At 43.2% G+C, this 23,676-nt stretch overlaps 1 long non-coding RNA gene across 1 annotated transcript; it reads right to left on the bottom strand.

Annotated features, from left to right (window-relative positions):
• Positions 1–17,840: 17,840 nt before the first annotated feature.
• Positions 17,841–23,592, bottom strand: LOC110085788 (uncharacterized). Its single transcript, XR_002301696.3, has 2 exons — positions 22,232–23,592; positions 17,841–18,662 (listed from the first exon to the last, which is right to left on the bottom strand). It is a non-coding gene; the product is annotated as an uncharacterized LOC110085788 (long non-coding RNA).
• Between the last annotated feature and the right edge of the window lie 84 nt (positions 23,593–23,676).

Genomic DNA, 23,676 nt, shown 5'->3' with positions numbered 1-23,676 from the left:
CCTGCTGCCGCCAGTGTCTCCCTGGCTCCCGCCACTGTCCCGCCACAAGATGGACAGCCACACTCTGCAGAAGAGGAAGGCTTCTCTCGCCTGACTGTGCTTTAAAATGGTGCCCGATGCTCACTGTATTCAAAGCGCAGTAGGGCGCACATCATATGAAGCAACCAAAGTCATGACGCATTGACACCTTTTTGCGGCCAGTGTGTCGTTCTGGCCTGATTGGGTGTGGGAACTGCAAAGAGACACCACTAAGTTGGTGCTTTCATCTGTGGTTTGAAGATGAACCACAAAAGTATCCTACTACTAATCTACCTGCCTGACACCAAAAGTGGAGGATTAACATTGTGGCATTCCCCCCCCAACCAAAAAAGAAAAAGAAAAACAGCCTCAGTGTTGGATAATTGATTCCCCACTCCCCACCACATTTATCCTATGTAGAAGCACTTGTGAAAGGCAATAGGCCAGAACACAGAAATAAAACCCATGTTTATTTTATTTTATTTTGTTTATTAGATTTATACCCCACCCATCTAGACAGATAGTCTACTCTGGGCATGTCATTCTTGTGTGTGTCATTTAAGCACGAATCATGCCAGAATTTCTCGCCATTTGACAACCTTCCTCTTGTGTCATAAGACATCAGGATATCCTTAAGGAATAGATTTTTTTAAAAAAGCTTTATAAACTTGAAGAAACCTTAGAAACCTTTAAAATGATCTCATTATATCGAGCTGCACCGTTCTACCCATCCTTTGGCTTGTTTAGCAGATTACTTCTAACTGGAAGGGTTCCAATGGCAATGGACATCTGAGGCTAATCTATCCCACTGCCTTTAGAAGCTGTTGTTTTTGAAACCTGGATGAAACCCTAGAAGTGAGCTTCTGCTGGATTTTTATGTTGGACTTATATATTTTCTCTAGTAGTGCTAGATTGAAAGCTTCCAGCCAAGGAAGTTCATAACCGCCTGCATTCTACCACCAGTATGAAGTTGCAGTGGAGGGTTTCATTCTAGAGATTATTTTAGGAGACATGAAAAAAGAGAGATTTTTTTTGGTCCTGTCCTGTCATGGTTGCTACTGGTTTATGAGTTGTGTCATCTGGATATAAGGAAGAATACAGGTTTCACTGGTGCATGGAAAGTGGAACAAATATATGTTGGTATGAGCCCTGGTTTGTTTAACAATTGCCGCGGTGAACCAGAAAGGTATAGGGCATTAGATATCATGTTGAGGTCTGAATGAGGGGGTCACAGAGAGAGGGGAGGGGAGAGACTATTGGCCTTGCTGGCTGAGGGATTCTGGAGAGATGTAGTTCTGAAAAAGTAACTTTTCCAAGCTCTGTGTCCAATCTATCCTCAAAATCAAAAGGAAGTGGCACCACCTATAGTCCCAAATACAGGATTTGCCCTTTCCACCACTTTTGACATTTTCAGTGAGATATCAACTGTGCTAGTTGAATGATTCTAGGAGATATGGACCATGAAGGTGCACCTTTCCAAACTCCACAGGTGCAAATACACAGGGACACATTTTGCCTGTCACATTTCAGTGTGCACAAGTACATACACTCTTCCCACACCTATGTGGGTGGCACTTTCCCATCCCCACCAATCTCCTCTCAAAGTGCTGTTTCTCACGGCGGGGCAAACTGCAGTCTCAAAGGCCAGGCAGGTTATGACTCACAACAGCCTCAATACTGCTCTGGCCATCACAGTTCTTGCAGTCTTAACAGAAAACCAACACTTTTGAGTACTTTGGGGAAAAGAGGAAAGCCCTATTCAAAAAACAACCATGTCCAGCTTTTCTCATGGTAGTGCTGGGATCCCATGTAGTTTAAGAAGCTCCTTTTGGTGGCCAGAGACACACTGAGTCCAAGAACAACAGTTGTCAACTATCTTCTCAATGTTGGCAGACGCATCATACCAAGGCATTACAGCTTTTGCCCGAGTGCTGGCCCTGTGACTACCACGATGAGCCTTACAGTGATGAGAGGGTTTGTTCTGTCTCTGAAACTCAAGGACAGCCAACCTGGTAAAGGATGCTGTCATAACAATTTAAATAATTGCTTACAAGCAAGACAGGAGCTGCAGCAAGGAAAATACCTCACAAAAACTGTGTTTGTCCACACACCTTATGTAGCCAAAAGTTCTCCTTTGTAGCTCTTGATATGGTGGCTTTTCCGCCTGGCTCCATGACCATGGTACTCCTCACAGTTTCTGCCCTTCCCTCAGTGGAATCCTTGTCAAAGAAGAGAATGACTCCAGTCGTTTGAGACAGCCTGTCAGTAAGACACATCAGCTCATCTGGAGGATATACAGTACTGTACTACATTAAGCTGGTAACTGTGAAATGCATGGGATGCCAAGGGTCCCACCGCATCATTTCCTTAGACATAATTCTGTGGATTTGTGGTTTGTCCAAAGGATTTGTGGTTGGCCTCTCTGTGTAGAGAACTGCAGGTGGTTTCTGCATGTTCTGCTGTGTCATCTTCAGCGATCTGGATGCACAGGACATTGCTCTGTTCTCCTAAAGTAACAATGCTCTGAGACTATCCCTTAGCGCACCAGTCGGATGCTCAGTGACACATCTGTTTGGTGTCAAAGCACAGCAACTATGATGCCTGACCCAATTACTTTTTGCCATATCAGAGGCTTTCTGGTGTTTATGGAGCTGTAGAAGCTGAATATTCTTCCTAAACAAATTTCACAGAGGCATTGCCAACTGTGGCTCCCTTTGGAATGTATGGTAACAAATGTTGTACACAACCTAGTTGTGCCCAGCATACCTTGCTTGTCCCAAATGTGTACCCTGCCCTATGTACTGTACTTCCCAATGTATCCTTGTAAGATGGAGGCCATGAATAGGCACGGTCTGATCCATTTATTTAATGGAAGCAGCCTTTAATTGTAATTTTGGTGTGTAACATTCTTTACTGACTCCATAGATTAAAGTAAAATCTGTGATAATGCAATCAGCTATTAAAGGAACTCATTTATGTAAGTGTGTCTCCTCTTTTCTTCTTTTCTTTTTTCCGTTGTTTTACTAAAGGATGTAAGTCTGAACAATAAACATGAAGATAATTCAGTTCTTCAAAATTTTCTGGTTTATGAATGTGGGATATTGTGCTTCTGTAACCACAATTCAGAAAGCCAGGAAACAACACTATATTACAGCACAATATTGTGCACTACCAATCACAAAGAGACACCACACAAGGGAAAATAATAGAAGCTGATTCCTTTTTTCACCATTTAACCACCTCTCACCCAAACACAAAGCAATTGTGTGTTGCTTCGACAACTGTGAATAGTTGTGATCAGAAGAGAACATCCCTTAGACCATCTTGACTGCTGCCATTTGTGTTGCCAATATTCAGGCTGTCCTTGGCTATGTGAAGCTTGGCATCCCTTTTCCTGCTGGTAATGTGGGCACAATATTATACTGCAATATGGGGGCATATCCTGGCATTTTGAATCATGAATCTAGAAGTGCAATATCCCACATTCATAAACCTGAAGGGGTTTTTTTTAGGGGGGAGGAGAACTGAATTTAAATATACATACACTAAACACAAATTCCAATACAAATTTCTGTCGTGTACATATATCCAGTGCTAGAGGATTCCAGAAGATGAGCATATGATCTCTGTCCTATGGTTGATGGGAGAAGACAAAAGTGAGAACATACGGGATATAGCTGTAGTTGTTCTGTGCCACAATATTTTGAAGTGCTTTTTAGGACTTAATGATATAGTGATGCAAAGATATGAGTGGGTACAATAGAGAAACTGACTCAGGGCTAGAGCATGCATACAGGCATGCAGTAATAATACGTTTCTGAAGGCCAGTGCTACACCTATGGAACAGGTGAAAATCCATCTAGTTTCATCTGCCAATATCCACCCATATCCTCCAAACCTGTGAAGGTTTTCATACCTGTTAAGTGGCCCAGGACTTCTTTGGTGGTACAGATGGCATGGTGTTGTCTACAATCTGTCTTGTTTAGATTACAATACTTCAGACATGTTCACGGCTTCCTGTTCTTCTGCTTTGTGATGACAAAGCTGTTCAACCTATGGTTCTGGATCTGGCTCCTATAGTTTCCATCTGACACCAAGTGGCCTTTAGTCTATCAAAGCATTACAACGGATGTTTGGGGGTACGACTGGAACTACTGCTGGATCAATGTAGATGTGTGATGAAAACAATGTCTTCTTTACAGTTCTTTGCAATGTTCTTCAAACCCATCAACCGCCAAAAATAGCCAAATATATTCCATGTAGCCAATTCTGCTTTGGAGGCTCAGTTGTCAGTCTGGTGAACTAGGTCTAGAGTTTCAGACATTGCCCAGCATAATACTGTGCGAAAGTACTTCTAGTGTCTGTTTCCCTTATCTGGCTGGTCTCTGTGAAAAGTGATATTTGGAAAGATTAGTTCCTGGAAACTCTACTTGAGTTCCATCATAAGCCCCAAGTGTTACATCATTCTTTGTTAATACAGTGGTGCCTCGCTTAACGATTTTAATTGGTTCCAAAAAAATCATCGCTATGGGAAAACATCGCTAAGCGAAACACGGTTTCCCATTGAAATGCATTGAAAACTGGATAATCCGTTCCAATAGGAACGAATTGCCGTCCTTAAGCGAAAATCGCCATAGGAAACATCGCTAAGCGAAACGCAGTTCCCCAATTGAAATGAATTGAAACCTATTCAATGCATCTCAATGGGGGAAAAAAATTCAACAACAAATTAAAAAAGAGTCGGAACAAAGACAAATTAGTTTAACAAAGGGTTTATTAAGTGCACTTATGATTTCAAGCATTCTAAACATTTTTAAACATTTTTAAACATTTAAAAAACAGCCAACATGAGGCTGTCAAAACCATCGTTAAGCGAAACGGGGGGGGGCAAACTGTAATCGCTATGCGAAGCATGGTCCCAAACATTGCTATGCGAAAATCACCCATAGGGAACATCGTTAAACAGAGTGCAAGATCACTCCAAAGAAGTCATCGCTAAGCGAATTCGTCGTTAAACGAAGCGCTTGTTAAACGAGGCACCACTGTACTTTCATGTAAGGTAATCTTTGAAATGTTTTCAGTAGCAGAATATTCATCTCAGTTGAATTTTACTGAAAACGCCTGCAACTCTACATTAATATATCATGAAGTGAGGGCAAATATGACACTGGGGACTCTGCTGCTGCTGCTACTGTCACTGTTGCTTGAACCAAATCAGGTATCTGGTGTAAAGTATGGGTTGGGACAAGGGCCAGTGGTACATAGAGGAGCAGAAGATGAGTGGGGGACACCATTGCTTTGTGGAGGCTAGACATATTGTCGTCACTCCCCTTCCCACTGGAGACCTCTTCTGTCAGAATAACTGCCATAAAATATCTATGGTAAGCCTTCATGGGCACATGTACTGTATCCCAGCAGGGTCTACTCTGCTTTGGTCAGGTCTGTGTCTGGACTGTGATTTTCCATAATCAGCCACCCTTCAGACTTCATAGGCGTTCCATGCAGTTCCGTACAAAAGGTCAGATAAACTTTCACAGTCTGTAGCTGAGTTCCTTCTTGCTTGGCTGCCTGCCATGTCTCAGTTACTGTCTCCAGAGTGAGTTCGGGGTCTCTAGAGCACCTTTGTTTTCTTTTTCTTCATACTGAACACTGCCTTGTCTTGCATCGTAATATTGACTGCAAGGCAAAGCTCAATTGTTGGCTTTAAACTTGAGTTCTTCAACGAACTATACAATACTACCCAAATTGGCATCTGCTTACAAAAGAAGCATTGCATTCTTCTGAGGAATATGTTTCAGATTGTGTCGGAGCTTCTCCATATCCTTTGCAAACAACTGCAAAAGCAAAGGAAGTCTTATTGAGCCATTAGAATAAATCCAAATTGCAAATACACAGGCAGACAATAACTTTATCATACAAATTCCACCAAAGTGCGAAAGATTATTCAGTTCTCAAGAACTTGAAAAACAAAGATTATAAACTAGTGATGATGTGTTTCTTCCTCAACATACAGTATAACAAAACAGAGACTTGGGGTTCTTTGAGGTATATTCCATTCTGGTTATGGTGACATACAACTGAAATCCATGCTCCCACATCATTTCCATTTCTCAACCAGGTTCTCTTGTAGGTCAAGCAAAATCAGAGATTAGAAAGAAGGAGTGCTCCATATGCCAAGGAGCCACCAAGCTCTCAACTCTGAAGAAATCCAAACAGCCACTGTGTGTTACCTAAACACACAATTAGATGTATCTCAAGACTTCTAAGGCTTTTGTAAGCATCAGCATTACTTAAGATATCCACACCTGGAGCAGGTGGGATCAGGTTCATGTGAGAGCCAGAACTACTAGGCTAGAAGAGGGCTTTAGCCAGTTTTTGTTTTCACATTTGTTCAACAAGAAACAGTATGCCATATCTCCATTCATTATGGTATGTGTGTGTTTGTGCATATGCGTATATTCTTGAAGCACAGGACATAAATAAATATCTGATACAGTAATAACATAACAGTAATACAGTAATAACATAACCATTATTATGGGCAATTTTTAATGAATTGAACCATTTTCTAGGGTTTCCGAGTTAATGTTGTGGTCTCCCAAACTTCTGTAAGCCAAAAATCCTTCTACCTCACAAACCATTGTGCCTTTTTTTTAAGCCAAAATACAAAAAATGCTCCAGAAAATATTATGTTTTAATGCTGGATGTGACAGAAGAGGCTTGGGGAGCTACACTGGACAGGGCTCTGGCGAGCCACACATTTTATCAAACAAGGAAGTAGAAGAATGCCTGTTCGTCTCACATAAGATCCCTGTGTATTGCAGGGATCTCTTTACAAATAATCCAGACTTGGTTGTTGTTGTTGTTGTTGTTGTTTCCGTTATACACAGCTCAAGTAATGTTGGTTGGATTTAGTTTCTTTAATATGCCATTTCTAAAAGGCTGAGTATATTCATAGCTATTTCTATTAAAAATGTGCTGTTTCAAGTAACAGTTGATGTATCATGTTCTCATTTATGCCTAGAATGCAAAGATGGTGTTCTAGGTCTTTAGGTCTTGCACCTAAAAACACTAATTATGACTGGAACAATTTTAGTTTTCTTTGACCATCCTCATTTGATCTCAATTTGTATATCTTTATATTCGGCAATCTTTTCAAATGCCTTCTCTTTGATTCTAGCATCCCCAGGAATTGCCATATCTACTCTCCAGACATGCTTCCTTTCAATAATGATTAAATCACCTGTGTTGAGCTTCATATGTTTATCTTTTTGAGTCTAGAAGTCCCATAATATTTTGACTACTTCATTTTCAAACACCTTTTCAGTTTTGTGACTTCACCATTTTTTGTTCTCTGGTATATTACATATCTTAGTAAAGGTAAAGGTAAAGGTTCCCCTTGACAATTTTTGTCCAGTCGTATTCGACTCTAAGGGGCGGTGCTCATCCCCGTTTCCAAGCCATAGAGCCAGCGTTTTTGTCCGAAGACAATCTTCCGTGGTCACATGGCCAGTGCGACTTAGACACGGAACACTGTTACCTTCCCACCGAGGTGGTCCCTATTTATCTACTTGCATTTGCATGCTTTTGAACCGCTAGGTTGGGGGGAGCTGGGACAAGCGACGGGCGCTCACTCCGTCACGTGGATTCGATCTTATGACTGCTTGGTCTTCTGACCCTGCAGCACAGGCTTCTGTGGTTTAGCCCGCAGCGCCACCACGTCCCTATTACATATCTTGCAGATATTCTAAGGCACCATTGCTGCAACTTTTTTCTGCCTTTCCAAATATTTATTTATTTATTTATTTATTTAATTTATATCCCGCCTATCTAGTCCGATGGACTACTCTAGGCGGCCAACAACAAAGATAAAATACAATAAAATAAAACAACAGATTACAGAAGAATTAGAATAAAGAAACAATAAAGGGGAAAAGAAAATCAAAAATAATCTGGTGAGAAGGCCTGCCGAAACATCCAGGTCTTTAATAGATTCTTAAAGGTGCCCAGCGAGGGAGCTCCGCGAATACCAGGAGGTAAGTTATTCCACAAGCGAGGAGCCACTGCCGAGAAGGCCCTATTTCTTGTTTTCTCTTTTCGGGCCTCCCTCGGCGTTAAGCTCCTCAGCCTCACCTCCTGGCTCGCCCGTGTGATCCGGGTAGAACTTGGTGGGAATAGGCGTTCCGCCAGGTATCGAGGCCCTAAACCGTTTAGGGCTTTATACGTAAGCGTTAACACTTTGAAGTCGATGCGGAACCTGATGGGCAGCCAATGCAATGCAGCCAGAGTGGGCGAAATATGTTGGAATTTTTTCACTCCACTGAGTAATCTGGCCGCCGCATTCTGCACCACCTGTAATTTCCGCAGCAATCTCAAAGGAAGCCCCACGTAGAGCGCATTACAGTGGTCTAATCTTGAGATTACGAGCGCGTGTACTAAGGTGGTGAGCGCCCCCACTTCCAGGTAGGGCCGCAGCTGGGCTATCCGCCTGAGATGAAAAAAGGCGGTGCGGACCACCGATGCCACCTGTGATTCCATGGAAAGCACCGGGTCCAGATGAATCCCCAAGCTGCGTACCCCATCCTTTGCAGGGAGAGTCACCCCCCCGAAAGAGAGGGAGTTTCCCAAATCCCCGACTGTGGGATTTGTTTGTACAGTCTTTTTGCAGCCATAATCTGTTTGTACAGTCTTTTTGCAGCCACAAATAAAGTTGGCCCAAAGTGTCTTCTCCTTCCTCACCCAACCAATATTTACTATCATTATTTGATTTCTCAGTCTGGATCTTAACTGCATTTACAGCTCCTGAGCTGTAAGGACAAGCCTTTCAGTTTCTTTCTTCAGTGTCCCTTTTCTCAGTCATTGTCATGTCTTTGTATCATCATCCTCATTGTCATCATTTTAAGTAAATGGAGTACTGGTAATTGATTATGCCTGCTTGACCTCACCATACATGAGCTTAGATTGTGCTCTAGAATACACTAGAAATTTCCACCTGCTTATATCTAGCTGGGAATACTGGCAAGGCTAAATGGATTTTGAGATCAAAAGGGCATTGCTGGTAACTGAAGAACCCCCTTCTAAGAAAATCTGAAAGTGCAGTTTGAAGGAGGAAGACATACCTCAGAGTTATATATGAAAAGCAAGTAGTACAGAAAATATTCATGAACTAAAGTACCATCAAGGAACAAAAAGTCTTCTGGCACTTTAGGGACTAACAAGTTTAATTTGGCATGTTGCCTACTTCTTCATGTACATGAAGTACAGCCTCAGTACATGGAGAAGCGGGAATATGCTGTGCAATAGAAATAAATGAAAAATAGCCAGCATGGCTTACCTAACAGTCCTCGGAAGGCAAGAATGGTAGCTGTTGAGAGTGTAGCTATTAAGAGTGGTTCAGCGATCAATGGTGGGTGACAAGTACAGTACACCCAAGCATAGTTGAACAGATCAAAACAGGAGTGGTGTACAAAGTGTTAGTAAAGTATAACAAAATAGGTTGACCTGTAGATATACACAGGTGGCGTAAGACAGAAATTAGGGGGAATGGGAATGCAAATATGGCAAGCAGAAAAAAACTGTCCAAACAGCAGTTATAAAACAGATGACAGTTGTGTGGCACCATAGATAAGCCTTCACAGATGAGTGGATTAGCACAGGCAGTGAGACGAAACACCTTTTTTCCTGTTCAAGCCAAGGGAGACAGGGTTGTGCCTCTTTGTGTGTTCTTGTTTAGCCCTTTGGCATTCTTTTCTGAAGTTCCTTGTTCAAGGATGGCCACCTTAAGGTCACAGAATCAGTGTCCAAGCGGACTGAAGTGATCTTCCACTGATTTTTGGATATTACTGTTTCTAACAGTCAGATTTCTGCCCACTTCTTCTGTTGCATAGGGATCGTTGCAGAGACTCGCTGTCCTATACTCACTTTCATGTATATCAAATGCTATGGGGCAACGTTGTCAGAAAATGGCCCTACGGGAAGATAAGCGGAGATACAACCCTGATGCATGAGGTCATGTAACAGTGTTTCCAGTGTAGACATGAGGACAGGATAGGTTGATTGTCTGAAACATGATTTTGTTCCTGTGTCAGTATTGCTGTTGCCAGACCTGCTGCTGCTGCTAATTGTTTCCAGTTGAGCAGCTGGTGATACGAAAGTAGAGGCTACCCACCCAGAACACTAATGAGCTAACTGTCGTTGTTTAGAATGGGGTGTATTAAGTATAATGTTGGGGCAATAAATCAATGTGATATCTATGATATCTACAACTAGCAGTTCAGAAGAGCAGTGTCATCCTTTTCACAAATAACATTACAAATTGATTTATGATTGCAGCCAAAACTTCCAGGTAAAGCAGAAGCCAACATATAGTACACATGCCTGCAAATGCACATATAGGAACACAAGAACCTAGCAAGATGTTTTATCCTGAGCTAGGCCATTGGTACGTCTAGTTCAGGATTATTGGCTCTGTTTGACAGCAGCACTCCAAGGTCTCGGGCAGGGGTTTTCTCAGCCTTGTCCTAGAGATGGCAAGAAATGAACCTGAAACGTTGAGGTTGTGATTAGGGCTGGATCTGACCAAATACGGTTGCTTAAGTTTTCGTAGAGGTGCAGTATGCCATTGGGTGCAATTTGTGCATGCAAGGATCAGGTGGTTCTTCTTCATGGTCTCTGTGAATGCACACAAATGGGTTAATCTGCGCCTGTGCAGAGATCTGCAGAATATTCTAGAGCCCAAACGCACATTCACCAGGACCGCCCCCCCCAACACATGTGGATTGCCTCAGTTCCTTTTTGCCACCGCTGAGGTCTCATCTCTTGATGAGCTCTCCGTTCACGCTTCTTGGTTCTTTTCTCTAGAGAAATAAATGACAAAACAAATTGATTCTATAGAAGAATAGACTTTAATACGTCGTTTCAAGTTCTATTCTTGGTAGCTATCACATCGGCACACAGAGCATCCAAACTTGCAGCTCTTCGCATGGATCCCCCAATCTTGTAATTTCACCTGGCCAAAGTCCCGCTCTACCCCGTTATTTGCTTCCTGCCTAAAGTTGTTTCTGATTTCCATGTCCACCAGCCTATCATCTTACCTACCTTCTTCCTGCAGCCATTGACAGATCTTGAACAATCCCTCCAACTCTTGGATGTTAGGAGAGCCCTAGCATTCTATGTGCAAAGAACGGCGTCTTTCTGCAAGACTAAGAGACTGTTTGTTTCCACGCATTCACCACATAGGGAAACTCAACTCTCCCCCCAAAGTATCTCGTGTTGGATTGTCCACACCATACGTCTTGCTTACGAACTTGCAAAAAACCCGCTACCTCCTGACATTAGGGCACACTCCGCCAGAACAGTGGCTACTTCTACTGCCTTTCTCAAAGGCGTACCTGTTCCTGACATCTGCAGGGCTGCTACTTGGTCAATGCCATCGAACTTTGCATCCCACTACTGGCTGGACTTGCGGGCCAAGGCGGATACGAGTTTTGGACGTGTGGTTCTTTCTTCAGTTTTGCCATGACTTCCCTCCACCTGTAAGGTAAGCTTGCTAGTCACCCATTGGTCTGCATTCACAGAGACCACAAAAAAGAAAGAGAGGTTACTTATCTGTAACTCTGGTTCTTCGAGTGGTCATCTGTGAATTCACACATCCCGCCCGTCCTCCCCTCTGTTCGTCACATCTGCTTATTCTATACAGCGGCAGGCTGTTTGGGAACTGAGGCAATCGCCAGGATGGGCGGACCACATGTGTTGGGAGGTGGTCCTGGCAAACACGTGTTTGAGCTCTAGAATATTCTGAAGATCTCTGTGCAGGTACAGATTAACCCGTTAGTGTGAATTCACAGATGACCACTCAAAGAACCAGATTTGCAGGTAAGTGAGCTCTCTTTTCAGGGGAAGAAACCACACTTGCACCTCAAGCAACTCTATTTGGCCCTTCCTCTCTTTGAAAAAAATGTTTTAAAATGTTTTTTTTTTAATTTTAAAAGATTTTCCCCCTCTTCCTCCTCTGAGTGGAGTGGGAGAAAACTTTCAATTAAAAAGAAAGAATTCCAATAGCCTAAAGTGTCAGTACTCCCTTACAAAGCCTTAAAAAAACCCTTTGCTTCTCTCTCCCTTCCTCCATGGAGGAGTGGGAGGAAAATTTCAGTTTCCCAAGACTGTAAGGTGGCTTAAGCTGACAGCTTAAGCCATCCACTTTGTTTCACTGCCAGCAATTGCACACGCTGGAACCAAACCAAAATGGAGCAATCCTGCTCTCACCTAACAGGGAGTTAAAAGGTGTGGGTAGGCACAGATATGGGATTGGCTGACTCACCCTGTGATTGCTGAGAAAAGGAGCGAACCAGCCCATCCCCAAACCAGAGCAAGCAGTGGGGCAAATGCCAGTCTAGCTGCACCCGTAGTGTGCAAACTTGGAGCTCTAAGATGCAGTTATTAGAAAAAGCAAATGTGCTTCTTCCTTTCTAACTCTTCCATAACTGCCCAGATAATCAATGTTACTGAAAGGATTTGACCTCTAGCCGTCCCTGATATACCACGAGATTCATTGTGTAATTAAATATTCTGTTTAACACTGTTATAATTCCTTCCTTCCTTCCTTCCTTCCTTCCTTCCTTCCTTCCTTCCTTCCTTCCTTCCTTAAAAAGAGACATACAATGGTTCCTTCACCACCTCCTTGTGTTTCAGACCTTTGTGCATGATAGATCAGTCAGCACAAGTGAATTCATCACAGTACATTGTTTGAAAAAGAACTTCAAGAATGTGAAATGTAGGGCTCCAGTGGCCGTCTCTGATGTGAGGACAGATCTCACAAAGACATCTTTCTCTCTTCTAATTTGGAAAATAGTGGAGAATAAGCAGAGATTGTAAAAATAACTTTTGGTGGGCTACCAATATCAGAATGCCATAGCCAGTATGGCCATGTATCTGTCAGTGTGACCTCAAAATATTTTTTCAAGTTCTAAGACATTGTGAATGAAAAATGTGTTCCTCCGCCTCATTTGAACCTCTGTTTGAGGAGATTTTTATTCCTGTGTTCTGTAAAATGAGAATGAATGTGTTACATTTTTGTTTTGTTACAGTACCAGATGAAAATGATCTAATTAAAATACTTCTTTCTGTACTGCATTTCCTTGAAATTCAAAGACGTTTCCCACAACAACAAAAAATAACATCCACAAAAATAAACACAAAGATGAATACAAGTTATGGTTGAACTTAGGCACCCTGTGCCTCCCTGGAAAGGAAAAGGAGGTCAGTTTCTTTTGGGTGGCCTTGGAGGCCCTGCTGGCGTGCCTGCCAGGCAGAGCTATCAAGTCGATGAATAACAGCCATATCCTTCTTCAAAAATGTCCATCTTGTGGGGTCATATGTGGACTGGGGAATTGTAGCTGAAGTAATTTTTGCCACCTCAGGCCCAAACGATGATGTCTTCCATTTTTAGCTCCATTGTGTTTTGCTGTCTTTTTATATTTGCTAAAAATGCATTCAGGAGGAAATGATTTTTATTTTTATTTATTTATTTATTTATTTATTGTATTTATACCCCGCCTATCTAGTCATTTTGACCACTCTAGGTGGCTTACAACATAAAGGATAACAAGTTCAAGAAAAATTTATAACAATTAATTAATTAAATGATTCTGCAAGATGGGAAAAATACAAAATAAATCAAATAAAGAGGAAAAGAATAAAAAAGGAAAGAGGACAGGAATTAACTGTCAGGGAAGGCCTGCCTATACATCCAAGTTTTTAGTTGGTTTTATGTATATATGTATGCATGCCATTTTTATGCTGCCTTTCTCACATATGGTGACACAAGGTGGCTCGCAATCATTAAAGTAAAGCTAAAAGCACAATAAGTTATTCAATTAAAAAACAATTAAGCGTAAAATAGAAAGCATTCTTTGAAATACTATGCCTAAAACCGATGCCCAGTGTAATTCAAAAGCCTGTTTAAAAAAACACACCCATGCTTGCTGCTGGAAGGATAAGCAACTGTTCATTGCCTTTTGATTAGCAGTGAGAGAACGTGAGTGGCTCCCATTGCCTCCTCCATCATGACACCAGAGGTTGCAGAAGCAAAACTGCTTTATTCAACACAAGTGGTAAGAACAGCAAGGGCCAATGGGGCCAATCTACACTAGACATCAACATGACACACACCTTCAATTTAGAGTCTCAGGGCCTGTCCACACACTGGCATATAAATATGGCATGTAGTGCAGCTTGCTGAGGGCAAAGCTTGGATGATGAAAAAAGCCTGTGTCCACTTGTGTTTCTGTTTAGATAGAACCATCCTTCCCCTTTAAGACCTGTGCCACACCTTTCTGGACCTGCAGTAGGGCATGCATTCTTCTTGGCATGCAGACAATCAGAGGAAGTGCCCCTTTGCTCCCCTGCCAGCTCCAGCTGCCCCAGCCAGTGGCACCGTCACCTAGTGGCTCTTGTCAAATTCCATTTCCATTTTCTTCCCTATCCGAACAGCACCTCTTTGCTCAACCCTCTTGTTTCTCCCTGTCCTAGACCCCTTTTCTCCTGATCTTCCTTTCTTCCTTTTCTTTTCTCTTTCCCTCCTTATTTGCTGTTTCTACTTTAACAGCTGATCAAACTACAAGGGGTTATTCACTATGGGTAGAAGCCCTTTCCCTCAGCCCACACAAGCACTCCTCAGAGGTGGGCTGGGCATGTCATGCCACAGCAGGGGTGTTAAATCAACACCAACACCTGCCCCTTCAAGTGGCTGACTTGGACCCTCAGCATGGCCTAGAAAAGAGAGCCAAGACAGCTTGAGGTTAGCCCATACCTAAGCACTACTGCAGCTTTGGCTCACTCAAGGCTAACTTGGACTTGACCCAAAGGCACCAGAAGAGTAGCAGGGAGAAGGCAGGAGGGCTTCACAGCTTCACTGAGACTGGCTGACAGATTGTTCTCAATGGGTCCCATGGAAGTGAGGCTTGTTATCCCTTTTTCTCCAGCTTCTCCTAGCTTGGTGTTTGTGGTCAGTACAGTGAGCATCCTGTTGCTTCTTCTTGTTGTGCCACACTCAGCAGCCTCTTCAGAAGGCACAAATAACTTGATGCACTGGCCAGTTCAAGGATCAAGCCTTTGCACCATCTCCCAATCTGTTTTGCTGATGTTCTCCGGCCCTTCCACCACCTCTACCTGACAAGCTTCCTAGTCAACAGTGTCTGCCCACTCCTCTGACCCTGGACTGCTCCTTATACAGTATAGTCTTTCTGGGGTTGCCATACCTTTCCTTCCCTCCCTGGCACCTCCTACCATGCTGGCCATGTCATCACCTACTCCCCAGCTTATAGGGGAGCTGCAGGTGGAAAATGCCATCGCTGTGGTTCTTGAAGAAGGCCCACCTGCAGCCAGGCCATCCTAAGGAGTGGGGTCCCAGCTGATCCCACACAGAACGTCTCAGCCTACAAGCACTCTGTTAGACCCTCTCATGGTGGCATGGGGAGTCAGTTCTAGCCTCAGTGTCTAATCACTGGACCACATCAGCTATAAGCAAATATGTCAACAAATTATTCCTATTGCTTCCACTGGGTGAACATTGTTTTTCACCAAACCGGGCTGCTTGGTGCCCATCACCCACTCCAAGCATTTTACTTCCTGGAATATATCCCATACATGACAAATGCCAAGAGCAAAGGAGAAGGAAGGCTTTGAAGATCCATCAGCTGCTGAAATCCTTCACATGGATATTCCAGTAGTAAATGTACTTGTCAATCATTTCAGCTGCTCACGAATTCTCAGCCTTGAAAATTATTAGGTAGCATTAAATGCAGTAGAGGTGCTATTACCTAAGTTAGGAACCTCACAATATCAGATAAGCTTTAGAAATAAAGCTTTACCAAAACTTTAGCTGTGACACTTGCCATACAAACTCTGAGAAGTTTTATGTTTGCCGTTCATAATTCTCCAAACTCATAACTGAAGTGTGTCTTTCCATTTCTGTTGTATTAGAGGAAGGCTGTGCTTTCAATCCCGTGTGGTGGGGAAGGCTGTATGACATCATTTGTTATCTGTTTAGAGGCATTTGTTGCCACCCATAAATGATAAGTTTAAGCCAAAACTTATTAAAGGGGATAGAGCAGGGGTCAGGGAACTTTTTTACATTTTAATCCCCCCCCCAAATTTTATATATGCTGACATTACCCCCTTGATTTGAAAGGAAGGAAATGATACATTATTTGAATTCAAAATTTTATTGAATCTACACAGGCTGTGTACCGAACTAGCAGGATGCACCAAATTTAATAAAGATGTGCACTATTTTTGCCTGAACACATTGCACACCAGCCATGGGGTGGTATAAGGAGTAGTAAGGTGTCCAATGTGTCTAGCAAGTTGCATTAAATTTTTGCTAACTCACAGAGGATTTAATAATCATCAATGGCTGCCAGAGTGGTGCTAGCAATGATGTGTTTGCTAGAGAATTCTGAGTTGGGGATGGGTTCCTACTACTTTCATCATTCTGTGTGTGGTGTGCAAAAAGAAACAAACCAGACTAAAGGTCATGTCACCCACCCTGGTGCCACAGCCCAACATCAAATAGAGCGCTTTTTAAAAAATCATCATCAATGGAAAACTCAGCAGTGGCCACAGGATTGGAAAAGATCAGTCTACATCCCAATCCCAAAGAAGGGCTGTGCAAAAGAATGCTCCAACTACCGTACAATTGCACTCATTTCACACGCTAGCAAGGTTATGCTCAAAATCCTCCAAGGGAGGCTTCAGCAGTATGTGGACCGAGAACTCCCAGAAGTACAAGCTGGATTCCGAAGGGGCAGAGGAAACAGAGACCAAATTGCTAACATGCACTGGATTATAGAGAAAGCCAGAGAGTTCCAGAAAAATATCTACTTCTGCTTCATTGACTATGCAAAAGCCTTTGACTATGTGGACCACAGCAAACTATGGCAAGTCCTTAAAGAAATGGGAGTGCCTGACCCCCTTATCTATCTCCTGAGAAATCTATATGTGGGACAGGAAGCCACAGTTAGAACTGGATATGGAACAACTGATTGGTTCAAAAATGGGAAAGGAGTACGACAAGGCTGTATATTGTCCCCCTGCTTATTTAACTTATATGCAAAATACATCAGTCTGGACTGGAGGAATCCCAAGCTGGAATTAAGATTGCCGGACGAAATATCAACAACCTCCAATATGCAGATGATACCACTCTGATGGCAGAAAGTGAGGAGGAATTACAGTAAAGAACCTATTAATGAGGGAGAAAGAGAGCACAAAAAATGGTCTGAAGCTCAACAGAAAAAAAAAACTAAGATCATGGCCACTGGTCCCATCACCTCCTGGCAAATCAAAGAGGAAGATATGGAGGCAGTGACAGATTTTACTTTCTTGGGCTCCATGATCACTGCAGACGGTGACAGTACCCACGAAGTTAAAAGATGCCTGCTTCTTTGGGTGGATTTGGTGGCACAGGTAGGTGATCTTTGGGAACAGCTCTTGACCAAGTATTGGGATCCCAAACTGGGTGGGACATAGTATCTGTGGATTTTATGTTCTTTAATTACCAAACAACGGTATATTCACAAGATGGGTGGAATAGGCACCAAAGCTCTGTAAGACTATCCCTAAATCACAAAGCAAACAAAACAAAACAAAACAAAAAAGTAATTTCACAGCTTAAATGAGTGTGCTTGTGAATATTTATATCCATTCAGAATAATATTTTCATTTTAAAAATAGAGAAAATACTTAAATATTTTTACCCAAGAAATAGGAACTATGAGGGTTCGCTTCCAGGCTCATGACTTGCCCCGAATAAATCACCAGACTTATGTGGTTTTGAAATCAGAGTAACATTTATTGCATTATTTAACAGAAATCCGGTATCGGCAAAAGCAACCTTTCTCCGTGTCAAACAACGGGTCAGGCAAGGGTTTCCATTCTTCAACTTTGAAAGGGTCCTGGCCATTCCAGAGAAACACCCATGTTTAATACTGGTCCATTCTCCCCCTCCAGTAAGGGGATTGTGTCCTCGTCTCACTGGTCCATCCAGGCGAGGTCTGGGGAGGGATCCATTGTCTGCCACGGTCCTCCTGCCATTCCATCTGCTGCATCCCTCATATTCTCCATTCTAATCTCTCCCTCCGTTCTCTCTCCACCTTTTCCTTTTCCTCCCTCAGTCTCCTTCTCCATTCTTTTGTTTCCCTTTCCCCCCAGTAAGATGGTTTGGGGGTATTCTTTCACCTTCTCTTAGCATCGGCTTCTTCTTTAGGGACTCTTAGCTTCGCCACCTTGGCAGTCCACGGGTCTTCTACATCCACTCCCAACCTGGTGGAAGTCCTCCTTCACCCCCTTTTATATCCGCCAGCACCAGCTCCACCACTACCCGTGCTTTTCACTCTGTTCCCGCCAAACCAGTTCTGGTCTTCTTGACCGTTAACTCTTTCATATTCTCCTCTATCCTCCCTGGGTCTGGTCCAGGTGGTCTTGTCTTCCTGGGTGGGGGAATTGGCGGGGTTTGACTTTCTTTATCGACCGTAGGCGGGAGGGACAGCACTCCTGTGAGAGGCACTTTGCTCTCACCTCCAGTCTTACATACCCGCCCCATCTGAGAGGGCCATCCAGTCCGCCTTGCTCTTCGCCCAGGGATCCTGCCATGAGAAATAATCCATGTTAGCATGTTCCTTCCCTTTCCTGTACTGTATAGTGAAAGCAAAGGGTTGGAGCGTGAGGTACCAACGTGTGAGGCAGGGATTGGTATCCTTCATCTGAGCTAACCACTGGAGAGGAGTATGGTTGGTCACTAGAGTGAAAGGAGCCCCTAGCAGACAGTACCTAAGAGCGTGAGTCGCCCACTGGATGGCTAGGGCTTCCTTTTCAATGACAGCATATTTCCTCTCTCTGGGGGTTAACTTGCAACTCAGGTATAAGACTGGATATTCTACTCCATTCCACATTTGGGACAACACTGGCCCTAAACCCAGGTCAGAAGCATCAGTGAATAAGACAAAGGGTAAATGGAAATCTGGAGGAAACCTGGAGGGGAGCTCACACAAAATTGATTTAATAGTCTGGAAAGCCACTTCCTGAGGCTCTCCACATTGTACCCACCAAGATGCTCTTTTTCGGGTGAGGTCTGTCGAAGGGGCAGCCAGGGTGGAAAACTGGGGCATGAATTATTTATTTATTATTTATTTATTTAACTTATATGCCCCCCACTCTACCCAAAGGTCTGTGTGGCTCACAATTAAAAAACAATAAAAATACAATAAAAAATAAAATGATTAAAACACAATTAAAATTGGCAGTAATACCCAACTAACCCCAGGAACTGCTGTACCTACGTCTTAGTCCAGGGGTGATACCACTGAATTATCTTAGTGACTTTTTCTTCTTGAGGATATATTTCTCCATTTCTTACTCTGAACCCCAGGTATTCTACTTTGGGAAGGGCTATTTTACATTTCTTGGGGTTCGCTGTTAATCTGGCTCTCCTTAACTTGGTCAGCACCCTGTGCAAGTGTACCACATATTCCTCCCAAGACAAACTATGTATGACAATACAGTGGTGCCTCGCTTAACGAGCGCACCGTTTAACAAAGAATCCGTATATTTATTTATTTATTTATTGGACTTATATACCGCCCCATAGCGCTACAAGCACTCTCCGGGCGGTTTACAATTTTAATTATACAGGCTACACATTGCCCCCCCAGCAAGCTGGGTACTCATTTTACCGACCTCGGAAGGATGGAAGGCTGAGTCAACCTTGAGCCGGCTACCTGGGATTTGAACCCCAGGTCGTGAGCACAGTTTTAGCTGCAGTACAGCGTTTTAACCACTGCGCCACGAGGGATCCTTTTTGGGGATCGCTATACGGATCTGCCCCAATCGCCGCACTCGCTTTGCGACGATTGGGGCGTCCGGCGGCCATTTTGGAGCCGCCGAACAGCTGATCGGCGGCTCCAAAATGGCCGCTGCATGACCCGAAATGCCCCCCCGCAGCGTTTTCGCGACCTCCGTAAGCAAGGGGAGGGCGCGAAAACACTGATAGGGGCCATTTCGGGTCATGCGGCGGCCATTTTGGAGCCACCGATCAGCTGATCGGCTGCTCCAAAATGGCCGCCGGACGCGAAAACATCGCTGGAGGGGTAAGTTTGGACGCTTATTGGAACGCATTAAACTAAGTTTAATGCGTTCCAATAGGCTTTCCTTACCCGCACAGCGATGTTTTCGTATAGCGAAGGTTAATCCGGAACGGATTAACCTCGCTATACGGGGCACCACTGTATTGTCAATATATGCTGCGGCACAATCTTGCAAAGGGGTCAGCACCTTGTCCATGAAGCGTTGAAATGTTGTGGCTGCCCCATGCAGCCCAAACAGCATTTTGGAAAATTGGAAAAGTCCTACCACTGTGGAAAAAGCAGTTTTCTCCTTGTCCTGGCTCCTTAAAGATATTTGCCACTAACCTTTTGTCAGGTCTATTGACGAGAGGTATATGGCACCCACTAGCTTGTCTAGCAGGTCCCACATCTTTGGCATCAGATAAGAATCAAACTTGGAGACCATGTTCACCTTTCAATAGTCTATACAAAATCTTATTGACCCATCTGGTTTAGGTACAACTACCGGGAAGCTGTGCCATGGCCTTTTAGCTGGTTCGATGACCCCAGTTTTAACACCTCTTGTACCTCCTTCTCAATCACATGGGCTAGTTGTCTGGGCCATGTCTTGCCAGTTGTTCTCACCACAACCCCAGTCTCCTTGACCGTTAACTCTTTCAAATTCTCCTCTATCCTCCCTGGTCTGGTCCAGGTGGTTTTGTCTTCCTGGGTGGGGGAATTGGTGGGGTTTGACTTTCTTCATCATAGGCGGGAGGGACAGCACTTGGTCTCACCTCTGGTCTTACAGAAACTCTTTTTAATGTTTGGCCAGGAAGGAGTTAAAAAGTTCTCTTGAGAATCATTCGATTCAGTCCTGATTGGAAAGGTCAAAAGTTCAGATCTTCCTTCCTCTGCTCTCAAACTTCCAAGAATGTTTCTGTTTAAAATGTTGGTGATGATAAAAAAGTCTGAAGTTTTTTCCCCCCTTTGAAATATATTTTATTAGATTGAGTTTAACCCATCCCCCCAAGCTTGGATTCCCTCCAAATTAAAAAAATGGGGGATGGGACTAACCATTCTCTTTCAATATAAGCAAGTCTGGCCTTTTTGATGTATTTCATCTGTTTAAAATCTGCAGATAGAAAAGGTTGCCCCCCAGGGGGGTAGTTTTACATTTAAGAAATCATAACTCAAAACTCATTTGCCCAAACACCCCCAAGTTAGAAACAAAGGAAAAGAAGATTGTCTGCTACATCTGTGTTAAATTTGGTGCTGATCCAAGATCCAGTTACAAAGTTATAACTTTTTGTTTGGGAAACCCCAATTTTTGAGTTAGTTTATGGAATGCTGATTTCCTGAGCTTCACAATACCTGTCACTGAATTGTCATGCAGCAATAATGAGGAGTTTAGGAAGGATTTTCTGAAAACTTTGTGGCTTCAGAGGCTACAAGTTTGTGCCCTTGCTTAAACTGTTTATTTCATACAACTATTCATCACAATAAAATTGTAAACCGCCCGGAGAGTGCTTGTAGCGCTATGGGGCGGTATATAAGTCCAATAAATAAATAAATAAATAAAATAAATATATTTGCGACTATTATTTCATTTTGTCATGCTTGGTTGCTTTATGACTTAGAATGACTTATAGTTGTTTGGTTTTGAGTATTTATTGCAATGTTTCCCAAAGTCTTTTGAGTTGCCCCCCCTTTTTACAATAGCCAAGTAACTTGTGATCCTCTGGCACATTTGCTTCAAAAAGCATTTTAACTGAGTAAATTATTATCAGAGGTCAAGGTTTGTGGAAAAGACAATACTAGGGAAAGAGGAAGACAGAGCTTGAAATGGATTGACCCAATACAGAATCCACAACCTTTGTTTTACAAGACTGCAGCAGAGTTTTTGACTGTAAGAGTGAGGGTTTGTTGAGAGTTGTGTGGAACTCGTTTGAATTCCTCCAAAAAATGCGCAGCAAGAAGTGCCAGCCGGTTGGGCAGAATTAGCTGGAAGTTCCCCTTTTTAGTAACCGCCCCTCACCAAACACTAGCACTTAACAATAATACTCAGGAGGCCTTTTTAGTATTAAATAAAGAAGTCTATACAATATTGTACTCACATGGGTTAGCATAATTAAACGTTTTCAGCTTCACAGAGGAATAACAGAAACATAGAGGTATTTAGGCTCAGAGAGCCAACTGTGGAAATGTTACATCTTCATGCATGCAAGAGAGTGTGTGTGTGAGAGAGACGACTGACTGAGGCAGAATGTGGATAGAGAGAGAACTAAGATGGAGGTTCGATCACCTCATGGTGAGAAGGGGCAGTTACAGGGGTAGAGTTTCAAAAAAGCCCGGGAACAGCAAAAACTCCATTCTGATTGGTTAATGTTCAAAACTACAGACAAAACAAGTTAGTCTGTGTGCTGGAGGTCTTTCCCCTTTGAAATTTACATTTAGATTGCTAGACCACCCAACAGGGTTTAGGGTGGGTGGGAAGCAGTAATTCATAGCCCCTCCCCAATGGCCGTAATTTGACAGCACATAACACTGCCACCAAATATCTATTCCCTGATGGGTAGTGGTGGTTCCTTTCCCTTTCGCTTGCTTGGGCTTGCAATTTGCATTCTGCCAGCTCCCCCTCTGCCCCTCAGCTTCTCCTAACCTCTCCTCCACCCCAGCTGGGACAGATTCACCAACTGCATCCCCAGGCACAACTAGGGAGGGAATCTCCAGATCCCGAAAGGGAGAAGAACCCCTGCTTTCCTCCAGAGGAAGAAAAGGGGGGATTTTTTTTTACTACATACCCCATTCCACCCTCCCTCTGGCTCCCTTCTTCTCTAGAAACCCAATTGGCAAAGTGCCTTTAAGCCTTGCTGAGAAAGCAAAGCAACTAGTCACCTACTCGCATACAGATAGACACCTCTGGTTTGTTTAAGCTTGACAACTCCCCCCAGAAAATACTTTGTGACTCCCTTGGAGGTTGTGACCTCCAGGTTGGAAACCAATGTTTTAATGGATGCTTATGTCTGTAGATTTGAAAGTGGTATATAACAGTAATAGAATACATAATATCCAGAAGGAACACAAAATTAAAATATCTTAACACTGTTCAACCCACACAGAGTGCCTTATACTGCTCTAGAAAGCCTTGCTTAACTCTGTCACCTGCAGCAGGTGCTTAAAACTAAACACAGTTGGAGCATTTTACGCATCAGGGGGAAAAATATGCCACCTAATGATAACAGCTTTGTGCTGAACAACCGTGGAGCTCATCTCCGGGCCTGTGGCATCACCAGGACCTCCAGAGGACCTCAAGCACAAAATGGATCAGCTGTAAGGGAGAAATCAGGCTTGAGGTAACCAGATCACAGGCTGTTTGGGCCATTGGTTTGAACAGCCTTTACATATTGATTGAACTTCAAAGGTGGGGCATAAATTTAGTTTAAAGATAGATAGATAGATAGATAGATAGATAGATAGACAGACAGACAGACAGACAGACAGACAGACAGACACACACACACACACACACACCCTCAAAAAAGTCCACCCGTTTAGACAT

The sequence above is a fragment of the Pogona vitticeps genome, chromosome 1, assembly GCF_051106095.1.
Source record: "Pogona vitticeps strain Pit_001003342236 chromosome 1, PviZW2.1, whole genome shotgun sequence".
Taxonomy (NCBI): Eukaryota; Metazoa; Chordata; class Lepidosauria; order Squamata; family Agamidae; genus Pogona; species Pogona vitticeps.
The sequence above is the reverse complement of the archived record's forward strand: the minus strand, read 5'-3'. Positions and strand labels throughout refer to the sequence as shown.